The sequence below is a fragment of the Pinus tabuliformis genome, chromosome Q (genome assembly GCF_031772625.1).
Source record: "Pinus tabuliformis cultivar Carrire ecotype Pingquan chromosome Q, CPIR1, whole genome shotgun sequence".
Lineage (NCBI taxonomy): Eukaryota > Viridiplantae > Streptophyta > Pinopsida > Pinales > Pinaceae > Pinus > Pinus tabuliformis.
The window spans coordinates 782,553,169-782,576,931 of NC_142296.1; the positions used below are offsets into that span (position 1 = coordinate 782,553,169).

General features: G+C 39.8%; 1 protein-coding gene across 1 annotated transcript in view; it reads right to left on the reverse strand.

The window, feature by feature from the left end:
* The window catches only part of LOC149221808 (Peptidase S24/S26A/S26B/S26C family protein), a 73,497-nt gene extending 50,620 nt beyond the window's left edge, over positions 1–22,877 (reverse strand). Inside the window, exon 1 of the mRNA XM_089385248.1 lies at positions 22,646–22,877. The gene's annotated coding sequence lies outside the window, so the exon portion shown is untranslated. The remainder of the gene's footprint in view (positions 1–22,645) is intronic.
* Between the last annotated feature and the right edge of the window lie 886 nt (positions 22,878–23,763).

The following is a 23,763-nucleotide window of genomic DNA, read 5'->3' on the forward strand; positions in this document are numbered from 1 at the left end:
GTTTTTACAAAATTACATTAGCCAAAGATCAGTTGGCTTGAGACACAAATGACCTCTAATTTATAGATAAATCCTCCAAGTCGAAAATAACGGCTAGTTGGCTTGATTCTCGTCAAAATGATCTCGGTCATTAATAAATATTTGATGATCTTTTAATCTCTGCCATCGAAATAATTATTTTTGAGGAATTTTTGAATTACTCATTAAAACCATCTTTTATTAGCTCAAAAATAATTATTTTGAGCTAATTTCCTTAAAAATTTGACTTCGACTTAACCATCAATGTCCAAGGGTCCAATTTTTCTTGAAATTTCCAATATTCCCTAGAGGGGACCTCCAAAAATTAATTTCTTTAAGACCCACGAATTTTTCCACTTGGATAATTTAATTTCTCTAACATTTTAATTTTTTTAATCTAATTAATTAATTTTCTGGTTTAGGATTAATTTTATTTTTGCCAAAAAAATTAATTTTATTTTTGCCAAAAAAATTAATTAATTGACCCTTGAGGGGATTAATTATTTTTTCCACCCTCAAATATTTTAGCCATGGTGTCTGAGTATGAGGGACCATGCACTAAAATATTTTTACATAAGATTTTACAAACTCAACCCTCAAAGAGGGAATACCCGTTCGTTATAAACCCTCAAATAACTTACCCAACTCTGCGACACAATATGATCTAGTAGACCAAGTGATTTGTAATAAAATAATTTATCCAATTAGCTTATATTATTTCCAAATCATTTTTACAGAAAACTCGATTAAAACACTAGGACTCACCTAAGACTTCAATAATAAATTTCGCACTAGCTTTGGGGTTTACGCTGGAGGCAAAAAACTCTTCCAAATAGTTGTGTTTAGAAACACACGTAATCGACGAGGTTAAAAACCCTCCCATGATGAAATTCGCCATCAAAATCATAGGCTTACTTAGACTGTTACAGCGATACACGGTCTTACTAGCATCATTTACATTACAAACTTGCAGAATGGGTTTACAATGACTCAATAAACTATTGGTTGATGATCTCAATCTTTTGAAAAAAATCTAGCACAATTGCTTCCTTGGAACTTTGACAAAACGCGTGCAACAGGGCACAAAATTCTGCCTTCACATAGTCCCTTTACTCCATCAAAGTGGTTGTTCGTAGGCTACCAAAACACTGTCCTAACACGCTATAGCAAGACAAACCTTCCACACATCACCTCCAGCAATCATCTACACGAAAACTCAGCCCAATACTACCTTGACTACCTTTGCTCAGGTCTAAAAGAAACTTGACCCTGTGCAACCATACGACTCAGATATCTCGACCTAATTACATACCTCTGCGACCACCTCAGCCTTAGCTTATTATGTGGCCACCTCAGTCCTATATCTCTACGGCCGTTAAACTCCTACGCTTGCCTTGATGAAGTGTAGCCCTTAATCCAGCATTACTACAGGCCTTATGGCCTCATTGTCCATCAACAACAAGGGTCTCATCGCTCTCCTAGACACATAAACTTACTTAGTCTGTTTCATAGAGATTCACCACATACTTGAGCACAAAACCATGCCATAACCACTTGATCGGCCTTCCTCTCCTTGACCTATACCAAAACATAAGAAACAAAGAAAAACTCATCCTTCTTTCTTCTCTTCAGCTCAGCTACTTGAGGTATGCGGTCACTTTGGCTTGGCTTCTCTTGAGATGAATTGCACTTGTGATGATACCAAATGAGCTTAACTTTACTCCTACTTATAGTGTTCTTGGTGGAGTCAATTAGCCACCAAGGGTCATGACTTTTTCCCAAGCCGACCTAAGCCAATCATGATTAAACACCAATAACTTAAGAGATAAAATTCTTCTCATTTACTTTCACCCACTCCATTGTAGCCCTAGGTGCCCCTTAGCCCCTCATGAATCCAATGAATAAACAATCATTTTTCACTTTGGTATTTCGCCCACAATTTTGGGTACAAAGCCCAACAAACCACATTTTTGTGGGTCAACTCCTCACAAACCTAGTACCGCAGGGGTTGTGGGAGTACCTCCCAAGCTACACATTTCAACACATTAGTCCAAGTCTTTGGTGAACATCTCAAAATTTTCTCCATAATTTTCTCTCCTTAAAATCGGTCCTTTTAAAGCTAGGGCGAAAATCTAGGGCTTGCGTCTAAATTTTAGGGAGAATGATTTTTGGTGATTTAAGAGCCTAAACATCAAGAGATATGTCTATGGTACCTAACCTATCAATTTGGTGGGTATCCACTCAAATTTCATCCATAAAATCTCTTGCCCTAGGTGTTGCTCTAAGAGGGAAACCCTAGTTTATTTTCCCCTCAACTTGAGGACATTCTTGAGGATTTCATGCGCCTTGGCTTAGTTGAATATAATTGTAAAAAACCCTTTCCCTTGGGCCTTGACCTTCTGAATACCTATCACCATCTAAAAATCTCAAAACCCTAGGTATTGAGCCTTTTTTCTAGGGCTTTTCTTTGAGAGTGTTTTGCTTCATTGAAGCCTTGTACCTTTAGCGTGTCACTCTTTGAATGAGCTTCAGTAGGGTCACTTTGTACCTTATCATTAGCATATCCATTTTATGCGATTCCTTCCCACTAGGACTCCTCCCATCGATGAAAGTCCGTAAAAAGCAGGGGGTTTTGGCTGAGGTGACATTGGACATCTACCCCATTGTAAGCAATTTGTCTAGCTCTTGATTGTAGGGTTTCCCTCTCCAAGGCCTGCTAGATTTTGTGGTAACAAACCCCACTAGCAGAGATTGCATCTTTCCTTGCATATTTCATTTTTCAAAAGAGACATGAACTACAAACAACCCTTCTTCATTCTCTGAAAGCCATCTAACATACTTTCTTTCTCCTCCATCCATGCCTCACTACAAACCTTGACCCTCAATCCCTTGTTCCTATATAATTGCATTTATGATGTCCCTGAGCAACCTAATATTGTTATCACCTACCCCCATCCTTGTGTCACTTTTCATCATATAGATATTTGCCAAGCAACATGGGAGTTGAGCACCAATAGAGCAATCAACGATGAGGGGTTCTAGGCAAAATTCTTCAAACATGGTGTACATTCTCTTATAGAATACATTGTTGATTTATTTAACCATGTTGTTTGCTTGAGATTTCCATGGGTCTAGTCCCACCACACTATTCACCCAATACACAAATCAAGATCCAAAACTAGGTCGAACAATTATAAAAATCATTACGGGACACACTTTCTCCAAGCTCTATGCTACCACCCTTCATCTATAGTTCTCAAAGCAGCTTGAGATATGTCACCTAAAGGGCCAAGAGCCATGCAAGTTTTAATCTTAGGCATCAAACTAATGGCCATACTCTAACCTTCATAACCATGATTGGGGAAATGGGACACCGCTCTTTGAAAGCCTTACGTTGCTTTGTAGAAATTCAAAAAGTTCTTGACTCAATTATGAGGGAGGCCCTTTTTCAGCAACTTTCAGACATTGGCACATCAGAGGCCCTCATCATTGTCATCATGCACCTATTTGAGTTCCTCCATGGCCAACTCAGTACAACACACATGTTATCTGATTTTATTGAAGCACCATTGGGGTGAAGTAGGGGTGCCCTCTCCCCCCAACCTAGTTTGGGACTTATATTGATGAGCTAGAGTCCTTCCTATAGGAATACATTTAGCCCAAGGTTGGTTGTCTTCTCCATCAAGTTTTGAACTCTATCCTCCTCTTCACAAATTATGTGATCCTCATGGCCTCTAGCCCCAAGGACATGTAGAGACAAGTGGATGCCCTATCCAAATTTTGTGATCTTTAACAATCGATGGTCAACATGGGTTAAATCAAGGCGATGATCTTCAATAGCTAAAAGAAACAAATTTCCATTTGCTTCTTGTTATTTTTTTTTAGGGGGGTGTGCAGGTTTAGATCACCATAGCTTCTACCTACTAGGGAGTCTACTCTTCAAAGCCTAGGTTTAGGTTGAGGAAGACACTCAAACCTTAGATCCATAAGAGGTACAAATCCTTACTCTCCTCAAGCAAGAGTTTCTAAAACTACTTCCAAGATGGATCTCACAGACTCTATCATTTGACCTATGTTTCCTTATGGTTATAACTTCTACGGTGTGGGGGCCTAATCTACTTAAGTCAAATTGCGCCAATTTGAAGGGTGTACAGACCCTCGAGTTATGCCTTACTGTCAAAAGTAAGAGTGCAATTCCCCACATCATTGTTAAGGTAAAGTCAAATTGTGCCAAGTCAAAGAGTGTACATCAGGAGTAAGAAAGCAATTCCGCACACCATTGTTAATGTAAAGTTTGCAGCCCATCCTTTCTGGCTCAAGACCGTTTTTCAATTGGTCCTGTTTCAACATCATATCTGATATTTTATTGACTTGACAGCTGGTAGGCACCATTATTTGCACCTTTCTTGCTACTCCTTTTATGACTTGGTCTCAAATACATCCACTATACAAGTTCACAATTGTTAGGTTTCAAACATTTCAAGTCTTCTCGATTCAGTTGGCATCTCAATGCACAATCTCCCCATTGTCTTCAAGTCTTCCCTACTATATTGAAATTTCTTCTCCCAAATACAGTCAGCATATCTACTAATGGTATGTCAAGAAAATCTCCAACTAAGAACTCATCACCAATGTCAAACAGATATGAAGTTTTTTTTTTAGGAAGAGACCATCATAACTCCAAAGAAGGCGAGGCTAGGTTCCTTTAAACCCAACTACTTTGAACCTATCTTCTCAAAAATACCGATGTCCCAAAAATTCCTAGGAAAATCCATAAATAGAAAACCATGTGGGATATGAAGAGACTCTAACAAATAAGGGAGAACAAAGAGTGGATTCTAGAAAAAACAACCATGCATAGGAATGAGAACCAGGAAAAAAATCTCAGTACAGGAGGGCATAGAAAAGGAGGAAGATTTAGACAAGAGACTGCCCAAGAAATCTGGAAGGAAAACAGCCAAAATAGTCAAACAATAAGCTACAGCTAGAGATGCAACTTTGGGTACCCAGTTGACCCTAGATAAGAATATAGTTATGGACTCCAGGATAATACGGAACTCTCAAGTACTCCAAAACCATCCCAAGGCAGTGATCACAAAACCCAAAATAAATAATGAAAATTATCACCTGGAATTGTAGAGGATTAGGGAACAAATTCAAAGAGGAAGACTATTGAAAATGTAGCGAAGGAAGGTCTTTTGGCTTGTGCCTTAGCCAATAAAGACCTCGAATTGTCTCTCTCTAGCATGAATATGAATTCATGAGATAGGCTTCAGTGTGATGAGTTGATTTCCAGTTCACTGGAATGGTCATCAATAGATTGAATGTGTAGTGTTGGAGCTTTAGTTCTTTGGAGTCTTCTTCAGTTAGACTACAGGATGAGGTGGCATGGACAAGTCTAGTTAGGATGAGTTAAGACTGCAGAGACGTTTAGTTAGAATGAGTTAAGACTTCAAAGACAAGTGAAGGGAGGACGAGTTAAGTCCTCAGTTCACGACTAGAGGAAAACAAGGAGCAACTCGAGCCAGTTCACGACTAGAGGAAAACAAGGAGAAACTCGAGCCAGTTCACTGAGAGCTAGGCCAAGTGTAACTGAGACTTGCTCTAGTTAACTGGCAAAAGGAGCTCGGCACTTGTGTGAACACAAATTCGAACTTGGCCTCCTTGCATGAATCGAAGATCTATTAAGGCAAGAGAAGGATGAGAGCACAGATGGATGATTCTTTATTGTTGGCAGAGTACATTGGTTGAGGTGCGAAGATCAGGGATTCGAAGAGTAGAAGTCGAGCCTCGCTTCAACAGGGAACACTTGTGTGTGCAAGCCGAGATCGAGAGGTAGGGCCGAGAGCATCTTCTCAAGCCCGAGAGCATGCCGAGAGCAATAGTGGAGCTAAGATTAATTTCTCAGAGGCTATTTGTTGGCTGCAATAGCAGTACACTGAATTTGTAAAAGATCCATTTGATCAAAGAACAATCAATAAAAATCCCACAACAAAGAAAGCAAGTTTTCCCATTTGGGTTTCCTAGGTAAAACACTGGTGTCAAATTTATGTGTGTGCATGTGTTTTTATCTCAAGTATTTTCCGCTGCATGTTGAATGTTAAGAAACTTTGTATCTTGGTGAAAGTTAAACTTGGTTTTAGTTTTCAGTTGCCTTGATTTTTCAGTAAATTCATCTAAGTAGTTGCAGAGTTTCAAGAAAATTAACATGGTATCAAAGCCACGCTCTGTATAAAAACAAGCACCAGGATTTGTTCAGTCAGTGAAGAGTGCAGTTCAGTCAGTAGGCTTGCGCTAGAGTTTGAAGAGCAGTATTTTGGATAGCAATATGTCATTCCAAGGACTAAGGGCAAATCACTATTTAGAGGGAGCCTCTAACTTCTGCTCATGGAGGGAGCGGATTTCAATGGTGTTGGAAGATAATGGGGTGCTAGAATTTGCGAAGAACCCACAAACTGCACCCACAAATGCCCAACAATTGATCCAGCATAACAAGAATGACACCAAGGCCAGGAGGATCATTCTTGAGGGGGTCAAAGACCACATTATCCCTCATCTCCATGGGAAGATGACAGCAAATGATATGTGGAAAGCCATCTTAACTTTGTATCAGGGATCCAGTGATTCTAGGAAGTTTGCCTTAAAGGACAAGTTAAGAAATATCTGGATGAGAAAAGGAGAGACCATCATTATGTACCTTTCCAAGTTCACCTAGGTTCGGGATGAGTTAGTTGGAGTGGGTGAAACTGTAGCAGACAACGACCTTATGAGCCTTGCGTACTGGGACTTCATAAGTCTTGGGAGAATTTCCAGGATGCAATAAGTTGCAAATAGAATCTTCCCAACTGGGAAAGGCTATGGGGAGACTACGTCTAAGAAGAAATCTGTAGGGGAACAAGAGCTAGAGGTCCAGTAAAGACAGAGGACGAGGAGAATTTTGCCTTGGAAGGCAAAGGAAGCAAGGCCAAAGGTAAGAAGAGCCAAGGCAAGGCCAAGTCCAGTCAAAAGAACAACAAGAAGAAGAAAAATTTGAGCAAGATCAAATACTTCTCTTGCCACCAATTCAGACACTATGCCACTACGTGTCCTAAACAAAAGAAGGGGTCTAATATTGACCATGTGGCAACATCAGTTGAGGTAGATGTTTTTAATTCTCATTTAGAGAAGGATTTCTCATTTATAGCTTGCATGGCAAGCTCAGTGGGCAGCAACGTGTGGTACATTGATTTCGGAGCATCCTTTCACATGACTAGGAACAAGGAATATTTCAGCCAGTTGAAGGAGGAGGACATGCGGTTTCACATTGAGCTAGGAGATGATGGTAGGTACCTGACCAAGGGCATGGGCACTGTCAATTTTTGAGAGGAAGTCTCATAACCCTCTCCATCTCAAGGATGTCCTCTATGTTTCGGGCCTTAAAAAGAACCTTGTTTTTGTTTCCACCCTAGAGGACAAGGGTTATGATGTCATTTTTTGCAGAGGAAAGGCCCACCTTAAGCATTTTGAATCTAGAGCCAAGAAGCATATCGGTGGGAGGGTGAAGAACATTTACAAGTTGCAGATTGAAACAGACACAGCCTTGAGTAGTAAGGTAGGGCGTGAGCATGGCAGAGATGTGGGGGAGCTTGGGCACAAACGCATGGGACATTTGCATCATGGGGCGTTAAAGATCCTTCAGCAAATAGCCACAGGGCTACCATAGTGCAGTATTGACAAACTTGAAGTGTGTAAGGGTTGCACACTTGGAAAGTACGCCAAGTCATCTTTTCAGAGCCGAGACAGCAGAGCCAAAGGGATTTTGGAGCTGATACATTCAAACTTATGTGGTCCCTGCTCTTCTCCATCCCTCATGAGACACAAGTACTGTGTCACCTTCATAGATGACTATTCTCGGAAAACATGGATCTTCTTTATGAAGATGAAGGAGGAGGTCTTCTCCAAGTTCATGGAGTTTAAGGCCTTGGTAGAAAACCAAACCAAGAAGAAGATCAAAGCATTGAGGAGTGATAATGGCGAAAAATATGTCTCTAATGTTTTTAGGGACATGTGTGCCAAGAAGGGCATTAGGAGAGAGCTTACAGCACCCTATAAGCCTTAGAAAAATGGGGTGGCTGAGAGGACGAACCGCAACATAGTTAGAGTGGCCAAGGCCATGTTGCATGACCAGGGGGTTGCCCATGTTCTTGTGGGCAGAGGCATGCAACACTGCAGTATTTTTGCAGAACAAGAGTCCACACAGGGTGCTTGGCCGAGTTACACTGAAGGAGGCTTTCACAGGTAAAAATCTTGATGTTTCTGACTTCCACATCTTTGGGACAAGAGTTTACTGCCATGTGCTCAAAGAGAGCAGGAAGAAGTTAGAGCCCACAGCTAAAAAGGAAATTTTTGTGGATTACTGTGAGACACCTCAAGCATACAAGGTGTACGTACCATCACATAAGAAGACAGTTATCAAGCGGGACATGAGGTTTGTGAAGGACAAAACGCTGAGGGATTCCTTAGAGCGAAAGCAGGTTGGAGGCCCTGAGGAGGAGCTTCTTGCTCCAAGCAAGAGCCTTAGCCAGTACCACAGAATGAGTCTCATCCAAGCGACAAGCAAGTCGTATAGCAAGATGACAAGGACTCATTACAGAATGAGAAGGAGAGACTAGGACAAGTTGAGGTAGCCACTCAGTCGGTAACTCCCAGCACAGGGAGTAAGAGAGTCAAGTGAGCCGAAAGGTTGATCCACGAGGCCCAAGAGTGAGTTGAGACTCACAGCTCTACATTCACACACAGCAAGCAGCCATAATGGTACATCGAATACATGGCACTAATGACTAAGTTGTTAGACTCAGAGCCTTCTTGTTATGAGGCAGCCTCTCAGCAAGTTTGGCGAGATGCCATGGTGGAGGAATATTCCTCCATCATGAAGAACAATGTCTAGGAGATTGTGTTACGCCCAGAGGGAAATTCAATGGTAGGCTCATGCTAGGTGTACAAGGTGAAGCATGGAGCAGATGGGAGTGTGCAGAAGTACAAGGCCATATTTGTGGCCAAGGGCTTCTCACAGGTTGAGGGCATCGACTATGATGAGACATTTGCCCCAGTGACTCATTATTCATCCATCAGGGTGATTCTGGCACTTGCAACTCAGATGGGGTGGAAGATCCACCAGATGGACGTGAAGACAGCATTCCTCAACAGGGTGGTTGAGGAAGAGATTTATATGGAGTAGCCAGAGGAGTTTGAGACTTTCAGTAGAGACACTCATGCTTGTTTTCTGAAGAGAGCTCTTTATGGGCTCAAGCAGGCACCAAGAGCATGGTACACTCGCATTGACAGCGAACTTCAGAGATTAGGCTTCACTAAGAGTGAGGCAGATACCAACCTATACTACATCATGGTTGGAGGGCTTCTGCTCATTCTAGTGCTCTATGTTGACAATCTTATCTTGACTGGAGCAGACAGCTTGATTTAGGATTGCAAGGTAGATCTTGCAAGAGAGTTTGAGATGAAGGACAACGAGTTTATGCACTATTTCCTTGGGTTGGAGGTATGGCAAGGTGATGGGGAAATCTTCTAGGTGCAGGGGAAGTACACTACAAAGATTCTCAGGAGGTTTCGTATGCAAGATTGCAAGCCCATGACCACGCCTCTAGTCACAAAATGGGGGAAGGTGGACACTAGTAGAGTAGAGCGATTAGATGCCACGTTGTATAGGCGGCTCATTGGATCGTTGATGTACTTAGTCAACACATGGCCTAATATATGTTTTGCAGTTGAGCCATTTCATGATGAAGCCTTTCCTCCTCATTTTGGAATATCAAATTTGTCTTGTGCAATTTTGATCCAACGAATTTCAAGAGGAGATAAGGAGGCTGAAAAAGTGAAGGAGGGCTATGGGATTTGGCTTGGCATTTCTCTCATTCTTGGGTATTGGTTTGGCTATTGACTTGATGATGTCTCTAATGTACTGATGTATCTTGAACTCTCTCTCTTTCTCGCATAAGGAAGAATTTTCGGGCTTTCCCCTTGTGGGTTTTGCTCTGGCCTCGGGCTTAATTTCTGTGTCTCTTGTCTCATGGTTTCTTGGAGTTTCTACTGCTCTGTCATGCTTATGAATGAATTTTCTTATTACTGCTTCATGATGAAAACTGTTACAAAACCTGATGCTAATGATGATTATTTGGAGTTGTTAAATGTATAAGAAAATTTTTCTAACATTACCCTATTAAAATTAACATGGCATGAGAGCTAGGGGTCATTGAAGAGCAGGACTAATTTATGGCAAATGAATCAAGCAAAGAAGGTCGAGTCTGCAATGGCACTTGAAAACAAGGTCCAATGGTTGAGTCTGCAATGGCATTTGAAACAAAGAAGGTTGAGTCTGCAATGGCATTTGAAAACAAGGTCCAATCTGCAATGGCATTTGAAAACAAAGGTTTGATCCAAGTCTCCCTGTGGAAATTGAGCTTACTTCCTATGGTACTAATTCTCTATGCAAGCTCTATGACATGCTCTATAACATCCTTGATGCTAACCCTCTATGACATGTGAATTCTATGATATTTTATATATTCTATAAGATTGGGAAAATTTTGAATGTCCATGTTCTCTGCGACTTGACTGAAGTGTAATTCTATTCAAAGGGCAGATTTCGAGCCTCTGTGAATTGTCTCTGTGACCAGGCCGAGTTATCCTAACAGATAGCAAGGCATTTATTTTTTGTGGACTAATCTCTGTAACATGAATGCGATTTTTTATGCTAATATGCAAGCCTGTGAATGGAAACTGATGACTACCCTCTGAGATAAAATTGTGGACCTCTGGAAATTGTCTTTCTATGATCCAATCTTCACTATCTATATTCTCCTTTGAGAAATCCAATCCTCTGTAATTGTGCAAGCCTCCATCGTTAAGATATATAGCGTTAACTCTTTATAGTTGTACAAGCCACTTGTGGAGCCTTCTGAGGATAATTGCACTAAAGTGTATGTGAATCGTTATATGGAACAATGCAAGGCCGAGAATCTATCACATTTAAGTCCGTGAAGTTTGTCTTAACTCAAGTTCTGTAAAATTTGCGAAGTCTTTGTCTCCTTTATGCCAGCTACCTCAATTCAAGTCTTGTAATAATGCATTCAAGCAAGCATCTCTGTGGGATTATATCTAAATGCTGAAGTCAAAGATCCAAATATCGACCAAGTCTAATCTTTGTGGAAGCGCAAGATTATGTCTATGTGGATACGAACCTTTTTCTTGTAAGTATCGTCTCTCTAATTTGCGAAATAGTGACAGGACTAAAGAGTATTGATCCTCGTTTGTGATCCCTTATCTGATTTTCAAAAGATCCAATCTTGAAGAATCAAAAGTATGCATGATGGCACTACTTGTGCGAATCCTGTGGCATCATTCATATGAAATCTATGACGTGAATTTCTAGTAATCTCTGAGAATAAGAGCAAAAGCGAGGCATGTTCCATATCATTATTCTCTGTGCATATGTAAATATTGTCATCTGAAGGCTAATAAGTCTGAGATCATCCCAATAAATATGAGCTCTTCCCTGTACTACTTAAAAGGGATGAATTACATTGTCTGAGTCACTAAGAATCTATCTCTGTAAATATATGAGTTAATGAAGCATCACAGCATTCATTACAAAAGGAGTTGACCTGTCTTTCTGGTATGTATTACTAACTCTTTTATCTAAAAGTTGTTGTTTCTCTTAATTGAAGACTAGACTGTGAATGTCTACCTCATCTATGCAATGTTACTTTTGGAACCTCATCAAAGTCATAGGAATTAGCAAAATAAGTAAGGCCTCCGATTTTTTGAAGGATTTCCTAACTGAAATTTGAATAAGTATGGTCATGGGATTTGCAGACAAAACCCTAGATGATGAAATTGAGTTTTTTCTCCGCCAGCTAAGAAAGTCATCAATATGTCAGAGCTCCTGATAAGTTGCATTGAAGTCTTAAAATCAATCAATAATGGGTGGTTTTGTTGCAAGTCTAATCGCTACTTTAGGGTCTGCCAAATCTATGTATGTTGCCCTATATATATGATAGAATTCTCTGCATAGACTAATGTTGCTAGCCCTGGACATTGGAATCAATCTCGAGGATATCAAGACATGATAAAGATCCTAAAGTTTGATCAAATTTATTACTGATGAATTTGAAATGTCTTGAGAATCCTAGGTTTTGGAAGACTGAAATGATATATGGTATTGGTAAGGAGGTAAATAGGAATGTCCTGGGGCAATTTCTCTTTGGATGGATGCAATGAGAATGAGCTTTGTTACCCACCAAAAGTGGGTGACCCATTAGGAGAATTCTTCTCCTAGATTTGTCTTCAACCAGCAGCCAGCAGCCCTTGACAACCACCAGTGTAGCCGATGTATTGTGCCACTCGATCTCTGCTCCCTAAGCTAGTCATATGTCCCCTCACCCATCTATCAAGAGCATATGTTTGAAGGTGGGCAATCCAATCCTAAAGGTATGTTTTTCATTGTGCAATCTGGTGCTTATGCTTGTTTTTCCTTGGGCACTTTGGGCATGGATTATTGAGTGACTTGGAAGAAGGAAGGATTTTGACTATAATTTTGTTCCCTTACCTTAAATGGGGGGTTAATCCTCAATCCTAGTCCCATGGGATCTCCCCTATTAGCTTATAGCTTCAAGAAGGGCATTACTTGGGAAACCCTGATTTTGGTAGTGCAGTTTCGTTTTCCCATTTTACCTTTTTCTCTCCTCTCCGCACATTAAAAGCCCTATTTCATCATTTTCCCTCTCTAGGTCCACATGACCACAGGGTCCGCAAGGCATTGGTACCAATGTTTTAAAACTCCGACTCCGATTCGGCTGAGGATCGACTCCGACTCGGTATCGACTCGGCCAACTCGATCTCAATGACTCGGTCGTTGCAAAAAATACATTAAATATTTATTTTTTATAAAAACACATAATTTTAAAGATTCTCATTCATGTTTCCAAACGCACAGCATTAGAATATAGATAGAAGACAACAAATGATCAAAGTAGGCTCATGAATATATCCATTATATCAAAATGGCACCCAGTGCACTGTCCAATACATACACGATGATGATATATAGATCAAACAAAAACACATAACCAAGGAGGCTATAAATGGCCTCTACAACAAAAGTCTGTGACCAGTACTACTGGCTACTGCTAGAGTTGCCAACATCATCTGGCTCAGTGTTACTTGGGAGCGAGAGCGAAAGTGGGGAGCGAGAGCAAAAACAGGAGCAGGAGCGACATTTTCAGAAGCTCCTGGTTTGGGAGCGAATCCCAGAGGAGTTCGACAACCAATGTCACTAACATCAAGGTACATAGAGGGATTGGTGCTCTTGATTAAATACGAGTTCCATACCCTAATACATGACAAAATTCAATGGAAACATTGCAATCTTCCAATCCTGAAATCCTGAAAAACTGAAAAGTCTGCTAGATTTTGAATGAAATCTAAAATTCTACTTTCTCCATATGAAATCCAATGAGGCCGGAACCACTCTCAAACATCCTGAGTCATTTCATGGTAATGTTAAAAATTTAAGTAAAAGGATGAAAATGAAGATTAAGGAGAATGTCACTTTTATTTTAAGAATTTAACATTACCATGAAATTTGAATAGCATATCAATACTAGGGGAGGAGAATGGACCCCAAATAGCATTTAACTAATTTAGAAAACACCTTGGAGTCCCCAACACTCAGCTAACAATTAAATTTTTTTAAGAAAATATGAAAAATTGCATTTTTTTGGGGGTTACGGGCCGCTGTTATGACTCCGACCGAGTCAATACGGTTTCCTCCACCAAGTCACATTTCTGGGCAATGAAACGGATCAACTCGGCCGTTTCTGTTTCGAATCAGCCGAATTTTAAAACTATGGTTGGTACACCCCCTCCCCTTGTCCAAATGTTTGGGTCGAACCTAGAAATGTTGCCCTAGAGGTTGATGCAACTAAAAAAAGGTTAAAAGCATATCATAGTCACAAGCAAGAAACAAAAGAAAAGAATACTATAAAATGCAAAAGATAGTCAGGACATTATATTAGCTTGTGAGAAACAATGTTATCAGAACTGAAACGGTGATCGAACCGAAAAACCTTGTGAACCGGGAACTGGTAAAAAAACTGGGCCAAAAAATCATTTGACCAAAAACACATAAAATATTCAAATTTTAGAGAAAAACATATATATACATGTGCATCCATATGAATCGTAACCATTATACACAAATAAGCAAAAGTTCTCATTTATATAGCATGTAAGGGTGCACATAACCAAAATAGCATTGAATGCAATCCATCCCTGAACCCAAAATACATCATCAAATAGGCTCTAGATGGCCTCTAGCATCTAAAAATAGCAATGCTACAACAAATACCTATATATCATCAAAATCATTTGGGCAGTTGATCCAAGGCCCAAAGGAGGTTTGTCTCACCCTTGAGGCATGGGAGGGCATGCCCCATCATCATAGTCATCATTTGGAGCATTGTACAGGCTTTTCTTTCATTTGCAGACCCATGAGACCAACAGATGTGCCCCAAACCCACACTGGGGCACCACATGATGACTTACATGGAAAATTAGGGGCCATCCCCTAATTCATCTTTCTTGGAGCCCTCTCTCTCATCATGGCACTTAGGGGACTCAACGTGGCCCTCCAACAACCCTTCATCATTACATCATCAATTTGGCTTACTTATGTATGGATTTTTCATAACTTGTGATAGCTACTTGGACGGCTTGTAACCAAGGCTTGTTTCTAGCACATTGTTTTATAATTTTGGGGGATCACTAGGCTAATTTGATTTAGAGAGACTCATATAAATAGAAAAGAGTCTCATTTGTGAGAACTCGTCATCATCACTTGGATTCTTCTCTTGTAAAAGGAACTCGCAGTTTTTCTTCAGAGACTAATGGAGATTCTTTGATGCTTTTTGACATTTGGAGCTGAAATTTTCAATCTTCTTTGGAGCTACTTCATGATTTGTGGTTAGATATATCATATTGTCATCTTGTAAGTGCTTCTTGTTGAATATTTTTCTTGGAATAATGTCTAATGTATGGAATTGTTGCAACTAGTTAATGCTCTTATGCCCTAATTTGTTGAATATCATTTTAGAAAGCTATTTGGTTGGTAATTGCATATGTTACTCATTGCATGATAAATGATGATTGTTCTTAGTGGATGAGATTTTGTCTTACTTCCATGAAAATCCATTAATCTTGAGTAGGTAAATGTTAAAGGTTGGTTGCTAGGGCATAAATCTTTAGCCTCCTTAAGGATGGTTTTGGCCAATTTTGGATCATCTTATACTCCATAGCCCAAAGGACTAGGCACTAGTCTAAGAAGTTTGGTGATCAACTTCTCTTTTGTTCCATATTTTCTCCTCCTAAATTTCGGTCCCCTAAATGTAGGGCAAAAATCTAGGGCTTGCAAAGAAATTTTAGGGAGGTGATTTTTCAGGAATTTGAGGGTCCAAACCTCAATCTCGCGGTCTAGGCTACCTATGCTCCAAGTTTGGTGGGTATTCACCCAAGTTTCATCCATAAAATCTCTTTCCCTAGGTGCTACTCTATAAGGGAAAACCTAGGTCTTTCTCCCTCACCTTGGAGACTTCTTTGAGGGTTGTATGAGCATGGTATTCGTTGGAATAAATCATAAGAAACCTTTTCTCCTCCCTTGCCTTGACCTAGTGAGTACCTTGGAAGTATTTCTTCCCACAATTATTCATAAAACCCTAGGTCTAGTGCAAGTCTTTCCTAGGTCTCTCAAAGGAACCAAAGAGTCTCTTGAAAGTTTTAAAACATTACATCAAGCTTCTTTTAGAGGTCCTATCCCATCACTTGGGGTCTTGACCTTAGGTATACCTATTATCACTGCAAATATCAAGCCCCAAGTCTTGATCTCCTCCTAGGTCTTTCTTGGAGAGCCTTTAGCTTCTTTGAAGCATCGAACTATTATTGTGTCTCTCCTTAAATAGGCTTAGTGGAATCACTTCACACCTAAATCAACAATCTATTCATTCCAAGTGATTCCCTCTTTACTGGGACTCCTCCCATCAGTGAAAGTGCGTAAAGAGCAAGGGACCTTGACTAAGGTGACAGTGGGTCATTGTCCCATTGTTGTCACTTATCTGGTAGTTGTCCTTTCAGTTTCCCTTCCTTAGGGCCCAGCTAGATTGTGTAGTAACAAGGTTCATTGCCCCCAATAGTATGCAGTGACTTTTAATGTTGTAGATGTTTTGATGCTTTGGAAACTTGTAAGCTTTGAGGATTGTTAGGGTTTTGTTCTAACCCTAGCCCATATACTCAAATTTTCTAGTAATATTTCGATAAATCCTAGCCATGTGATTATGGTTTGTCAGTAGTAAATATGTAAATTGTTTGGCTGATCTAATACCTGTGCATAAGTGTTTGTTGATGTGTAGGTCATTGCCCTGAGGAACAAAAGAAGTACTATATGGCAGATCAAGTTTTGAATTATTGTCATATATTTATGATGAGTTCTGATAACCTAGCAAAGTTGCACTTGATTTCATTCACCAAGTATAGTAAATGCTTGTTAGGGTTATGAGTAAAATATGACATATATATATCTATATATATATATATATTGAATTATTGTCATATATTTCCGATGAGTTCAAATGACCTAGAAAAGTTGCACTTGATTGCATTCACCAAGTATAATGGATGCCTATTAGGGTTATGAGTAACATATATATATAATTGATGCCCTGTGTAGTTGTTGAGGCTAATGTTGCAGATGATAGTGTTGCTACTGACATATTGTTTTAGCTAACTGAGGATAGAATATTATTGTTGCTAAAACTTTGCCCATTTGAAAGTCATATATGCAGCTATAGTTTATGGACAAACCCTAGATTGCTTCTATTATAAGGAGAAACCCTAGCTCCTTGATGTTGATGTTGACAAGGTCGATGATAATGATGTAGGCTCTGTGATAATGATACGAACAAGGTCAACTTTTTGATGATGATATATGGACTCATTAATAATGTGGACTTCTTGATGGTCGAGGTCAACTACTTGATGATGTGAATGAGGTCAACTCCTTAACGATGTGGACAAATTGATGGTTGACTCTTTGATGATGATGATGTTGATGTGGCCTCCCTGTTGATGATGATATAGAGTCCCTGATGATGTGTCGTTATGAGTCTCTTGTCTTGTATATCTTGCTTGGTTGCATTTGTTCTTCCATGGCCTTCTAGTGAGGATTGCAGGTGCACAATGAATACGGCCAAGGTTGTGGCAGCAAATTAAGAAGGATGGAAGAACAAAATACTTGTGATTGGATGAGCCTTTGGACTCAGAGGGAGCAAGACAAGATCAGCTTGGTTGAAGCAAGTTTTGATCTATGTGACATCCATGATGAAGATGGCTAGAAGTTTTTTATGTTGATCTGATTGTGTTGAAAATGAGCCTGTGATGATATGTTTCTAATAAGGTCTAAGATCCTCTTTGTCCAATGTAAGAGGAAGTTGATTGAAGAATTGAAAGATTGAAAATATGGCATGAGCCCGACGAAATTTCTGAGGTTGAGGCATAATGGACTGTGTCCATGGACACTTGCTGGATGAAAAATTTGAAGAAGTTGCGAGACTTTGTTGTTGATTCTTTGATTGGCTTGTTGAACCACCCGATGCATGAAACTACTAACTGGACTTGATGAATTCTAGATGTTGTATTGGTCGAAATGACATTGATGACCCTGTTGCTTGTAACACAATTGAAGCTAGAAATGTAGCAGATTTGTGAAGTTGGTTTCTGATGTTTGCTTCTGTAAGAAGCCTTTTATTGTCTGACGAATTCGACTATGGCACACTTTTCTGTTTTCAAGCAGGGTGATGATATTTGCTTATGTGAGAAGCCACTTGTTATCTGTTGGATTGTTTGCTTCTATGAGAAGCTCCAGCTAAAGTTGAATGAATCGCTGGATGTTGTTGTCTGTTAGAATATTTGATAAAGTGCAGAAGTTTTTCGTGGATACCTTTTCTGTTGTTGAGTCATTTGTTGATTATTATGTGATTGAGCTAAGAGTATTACACATAAGGGTGTTGCTTTAGCCTAGGACCTGCCATGATTTCCTAGATGAGCAGGAAGCAGAGATCTATTGCTCTCAGTACAATCGAGGCAGAGTATATTGCAGTAGTATGGCTAGTTGTGAAGTAGTGTGGTTGCGGAAGCTCCTTGCAGAGTTGTTTGATCATGTGCTAGATTTGATCTTCATATACTGTGACTATCAAAGCAGGATCAGATTTTCAGAGAATCCAGTGTTTCATGACAGGTTGAAACACATTGAGATCAAGTACCACTATATCAAAGATATGGTACAAAGAGGAGCAATGAGGCTCCAACACATCTCGACAAATGAGCAGATTGCAGACATTCTCACCAAGCCGTTGCCGAAAGCAAAGTTCTTATTCTTTAGAGAGCAACTTGGAGTGTAGGAGAATGTATCCCTCCTTGAGAGGGAACACTACTGATCGAGAACACTAAGCATATGCTCCCCCCAGTCTTTCGACTAGCCATGGACTTGGTGAGGGGGGATGAGCAGCGAGGCTCCTGGGTGTGAGGGTACTCCTTAGAGCCATGGACTTGGTTGAGTACATGCCCCAATATGCATCCTACCCACAAGTCACCTTCGTGTCTTTATTGACCAAGGGCCATGGACTTGGTTAAGCTTGCCGAGATTGCCACCCATTTGGCTAGTGGGTGAGGAGACTTAGGTGTGTGTGATCTTTACCAAAGTCAAACACGACTACCATGGACTTGGTTAAGGTAAATTGATCTCCCTAAGTATTGGATGCAGGTGTTCTACCACTTGATCGCTAAGGATCAAGTTGGGTGAGGGTCAATCAATGGACATAGGGTGTGTGTGATCTTTACCAAGGTCATTTATGACTGCCATGGACTTGGTTGTGGTAAATCGATCTCCCCTATTATCATTGTGGATCATTCTTCCGAGATGAGATGATGATGTAGCTATCAACTTTTCCTTATGTTGAGACATTTACATCTGAGATGAGAACTATGACATACTTTTTTAGGCCATGGAGCTTCACCTCGAGACCAATAGGGTGTGTGTGATCTTTACCAAGATCAAATGTGATTGCCATGGACTTGGTTGTGGTAAATTGATCTCCCCTATCATCCATTGTGGTTTGAGACATCACTATTCAACCGAGATGAGATTTATGGAGCAGCCGAAAGAATACCTCCATAGCTAAGACAGAGTGATGCTATCTTCTTTCCTTATGATGAAAGAGAATGAAAATATCTCCATGGCTAAGAAAGAGTGATGAAAATTGTAGCCATGGTCGGCATATCCATCAACGAAAATAAAAGGAAGGAATTGTAAAATTTATAATTTAAATTTCTCCCTCCAAAACTTACAAGTCGGCCTCAAATTGTCTTAGGTCGGCTGGGCCCTAGGAGGCACCCATTCGACCCCCACAAAAGTCTACATAAAGGAGCCTTTCCTCCTCATTTTGGAATATTGAATTTGCCTTGTGAAACTTTGATCTAGCGAATTTCAGGAGAAGATAAGGAGGCCAAAAAAGTGGAGAGTTATGGGATTTGGCTTGGCATTCATCTCATTCTTGGGTATTGGTTTGGCTATTGACTTGATGATGTCTCTAATGTATTGATGTATCTTGAACTCTCTCTCTCTCTCGCATAAGGAAGAATTTATGGGTTTTCCCCTTGTGGGTTTTGCCCTGGCCTCAGGCCTAGTTTCTGTGTCTCTTGTCTCATGGTTTCTTAGTGTTTCTACTGTGATTTTCTATTACTCTATCATGTTTATGAATGAACTTTCTTATTATTGTTTCATGACGAAAAATTTTACAAAACCTAATGCTAATGATGATTATCTGAAGTTGTTAAATGTATAAGAAAATTGTTCTAACATTTCCCTATTAAAATTAACAAGTTTCTACCAAGCATGTCTTGAGGTATATCAAAGGCACAATAGATTATGGGTTATGGTAAAAATAGTTTGATGGAGTGAGAATTGAGGGCTTCACAGATGCAGATTGGGTAGGGAGCTCCACAGATCGGAAGAGTACTTCAGGTTGCGTCTTCAGCATTGGGTCAGTAGTTGTTTCATGGTTTAGCGAGAAGCAGACATCAGTTGCACTCGGTTCAGCAGAGGTTGAATACATCGTTGCTAGCTTGGCAGCATGTGAAGCCATCTGGATGAGGAAGTTGCTTGTGGGTCTTTTCAGGCAGGGGTTGGAGCCCACCATGATTTATTGTGACAAGCAGAGTTGCATTAAGCTCTCTGAGAATCCAATTTTTTATGACCACACCAAGCACATCAAGATCAGGTACCATCATCTCAGGGACTGTGTGTAGAAAGGGATAGTAAAGCTATCAGACATTTCCACATATGAGCGGGTTGCATATATCTTGATGAAGGCCTTAGTCAAAGGCAAGTTCGTGTTTTTCAGAGATATGTTGGGAGTTGTAAAGAATCCCTTCCTTGCTAAGAGAGAGTGTTTAAAATGTAGCGAAGGAAAGTCTTCTGGCTTACAACTTAGCCAGTAAAGACCTCGAATTGTCTTTCTCTAGCATGAATGTGAATTCATAAGATAGACTTCGGTGTGATGAGTTGATTTCTAGTTCACTGGAATGGTTGCATGCATAGTGTTGGAGCTTCAATTTGATGGAGTCTTCTTCAGTTAGACTAGAGGATGAGGTGGCAAAGAAAAGTCCAGTTAGGACAAGTTAAGACTACAGAAACAAGTTCAGTTAGGACGAGTTAAGACTTCGGAGAAAAGTGACGGGAGTGTTAGACATATGGTGTCATTGATGGCAAAAGCAAAGGCAAATTGATGGCAAAGGCATTGATGGGTGCTAGAAGATTGATAAAGGAACAGAGACTTCGAAGCCATTCTCAATATAGCAGTTCATTTCAAGTGTTATTGGAAACTGCTCAGATAGATAGAGCTCTGTGTTGAATGGTGTTGTCATTAATGCCAACATACGTTAATGAACGCTCTTAATATTTGTCTGGATTGCATCAAGTTGGAATCTCATATGGAAGGATCGCTGGAAAAACCCTAGCTCTACGGTTTGAATTCCCTGGGTGATGGTCATACCCCACACTTGTTGGAAGTTTCTGAAGAGGTACATTATTAAATTTGCCTTGGAGATCCTCGCTATTGGATTCTCCTCGTCGAGCTGAATACGGTGATATGTGGCATGCCATGAGAGCCTTCAGGGTTTGTGAGTTATGCCAGTTTGAAGTTAAAGCCCCAATCCATGGGTAAAAAACCCCAAGGTGGATGATGTGGCATAAATATATTGGCTGGTCAAATGTGAAGATAAAAAGGGAATAAAATTAATTTCTTTCATGGTCATAGATTAAAGAAACATTAGTAAATGAAGGGTCAAAACTATTTTTGGGATCACTCAAATATTTATATATCAAAATATAAAGATCTTAATTTTATTGAAGTTTTAAATTTTAATTATAATCTATCTCAACTCCTTGTCAGTTTCAAATCTTTTCCCTAAAGTATGATATTTGTTTTATCCTTCAAACATTATAAATACAAGGTATATCTCTCTTCCAAACTGATACATATGAACATTATGCAAATCTAATTTGTGACCTTTGAATTATCTTCAACCTTGTGGATCATGGAGTAAATCTTTTTGGAGGTCGAGAGTATTGAACATTTCGGGTTTCTGAGGATATCTCGCTGCTCCAGTGCAAAAGATCAAATCCTCTGGCCAAGACAATATCACCTGGTCAATTCTTGTTTCTGGCCCAGTAAATGGTTGGTTCTTTGAGTATTTATTACCCTAGGGTTTCATCTATGCCGCAGAGGCTTGAAATAGTCTGAAGTCTTTTGTGTGTAATCTCTGTGACGTCATCTTTGTTTTCTGAGCATTTGTGATCAAGGCTATGTGAATTTGGGGTTAGATTTGTTGAAGACTGCATTCAGACCTCCGGCCCACAGAGCAACTAAAAGGATCCAGAAATGAGTTAATTATTGACTTGAAGAAATGCGATATGGCTCTGTGATACAAGAAAAATTCGAATTGGCTGGAGGCTTTGTGAAGGTCTGTTCAGTCAAACAGAACTATTCTAAGGCCTAAACATTGCAACCTCAGCCATTTAATTTATCTCAAGTTCGCATCTGTCACTAAAATCACTACTGCCATTTTAAGGTACAGTTCAGCTCAGGTATGAATTCTTCGTTGAAACTGATCTAGATTTGCTTGTTTAGTTTTCTTGAGAAAAGGACTTTACATTGAATATTAAAATCCTCCATTTCTTCAATGGTACTCTCTGCTTTCTGATTTGTTCATACTTTGTCCACTAAAGTTTAGACATTCATTGTTCAGCCTACTTTTGCAAATATCAGGGTTTATTAATTACTGTACTAAACTTCAATTTGTATCATATTGCACACTCAACCATATTGATAACCTTGGTCCTTTCAGCCCTGTAATTGGGCACTCTTTGGTAGACCATTGAAAAGGAATTTTGATCAGAACTAAGGTTAAAACAGTAACCCTACCATATTGAAATAAGTAACCCAGAGAAAACATGAATCCTTATTACCTCAAGATGTTTTGAATAATAGGATTTTGTCACAGAAATTCGGGACACTGACTTGTCAAGAAGTTTGATCATTCAAAGTTACATTGACGGCATCCTTTGCATTGTATGTTTCACTACTGCAATTAGCTATTCTTGTAGACGCTGTCAAATTGTTTTGGTTCAAGTATTGGCTACATTGCTCACTGTTCTGAACTGCCGATAGTATAATCCTGAGCATAAACCACTGCAAACAAAACAAGTGGACAGAATTGAAGTTTGGAGCAGGTCTCTAAATGTAGCAAGTCTTTAAGGCATCAAAATACATCTGCATCATACACGTTGAGAATTGTGTGCAGACCTTGAAGCATCACTTTTATGAAGAATCTAAGAATTTGAGTCACCTACAGCTGAACTGATAAAAGTACAAAAACAGTTATATTTTGTCAAATCTTGCAATAATTGTCATTGGATGCATATGGCACAGAGTGGAAGTTTGATAATGTGTTGATATTGTCAATTGACAACAAGCTCTAGGGTTGATCCTTTTTTTTAAACAATACATTGCCACAAAGTGCATCTCAGTAATTGATGATGCTGGTGTGAGTAGCTAAGGTTTTGATTGCGGCATCCTATGATCCAAAGCTCATCAAGGATACAACTTATTGTTGGGCATAGATCGGATTGGTGGCATCTAAGGTTGTGCTCACAGGCACAGGTTAACAGTGTTAGCAGTGGAAGTATTACAGGATTGTGATGCCAGAGCAGATATGGTGCAGGTTATTGCATTAATGATTCGACATACTTCTGATAAAGTTATTGACAGATTTATCTATACGATGAGCAGTGTTGGTTACAGTTGTGAAGCTAGGGTTTGATATGCAGTTTGGACAAAGATAGAAGTGATTGATATTGACAGCTAGAGTTTGATGAGCAGAGGAAAATTTGATTGATAGAGTTGGTGTTGCAGTTATTTTGTATTTTAGTTGTTTTGTATTGATTCAGAGCACAGGTGGATCCAGTCTGAAAATTGTGAAACATGGTTTGTCCAGTGTCGGCTGATCAGGGTGGTTGGGTGGTGCAAGGAAGTAGAGTGGAGTCTCCTTCAAGTTGGAGCCTGAGAACACTTTAGGGCGACAGAG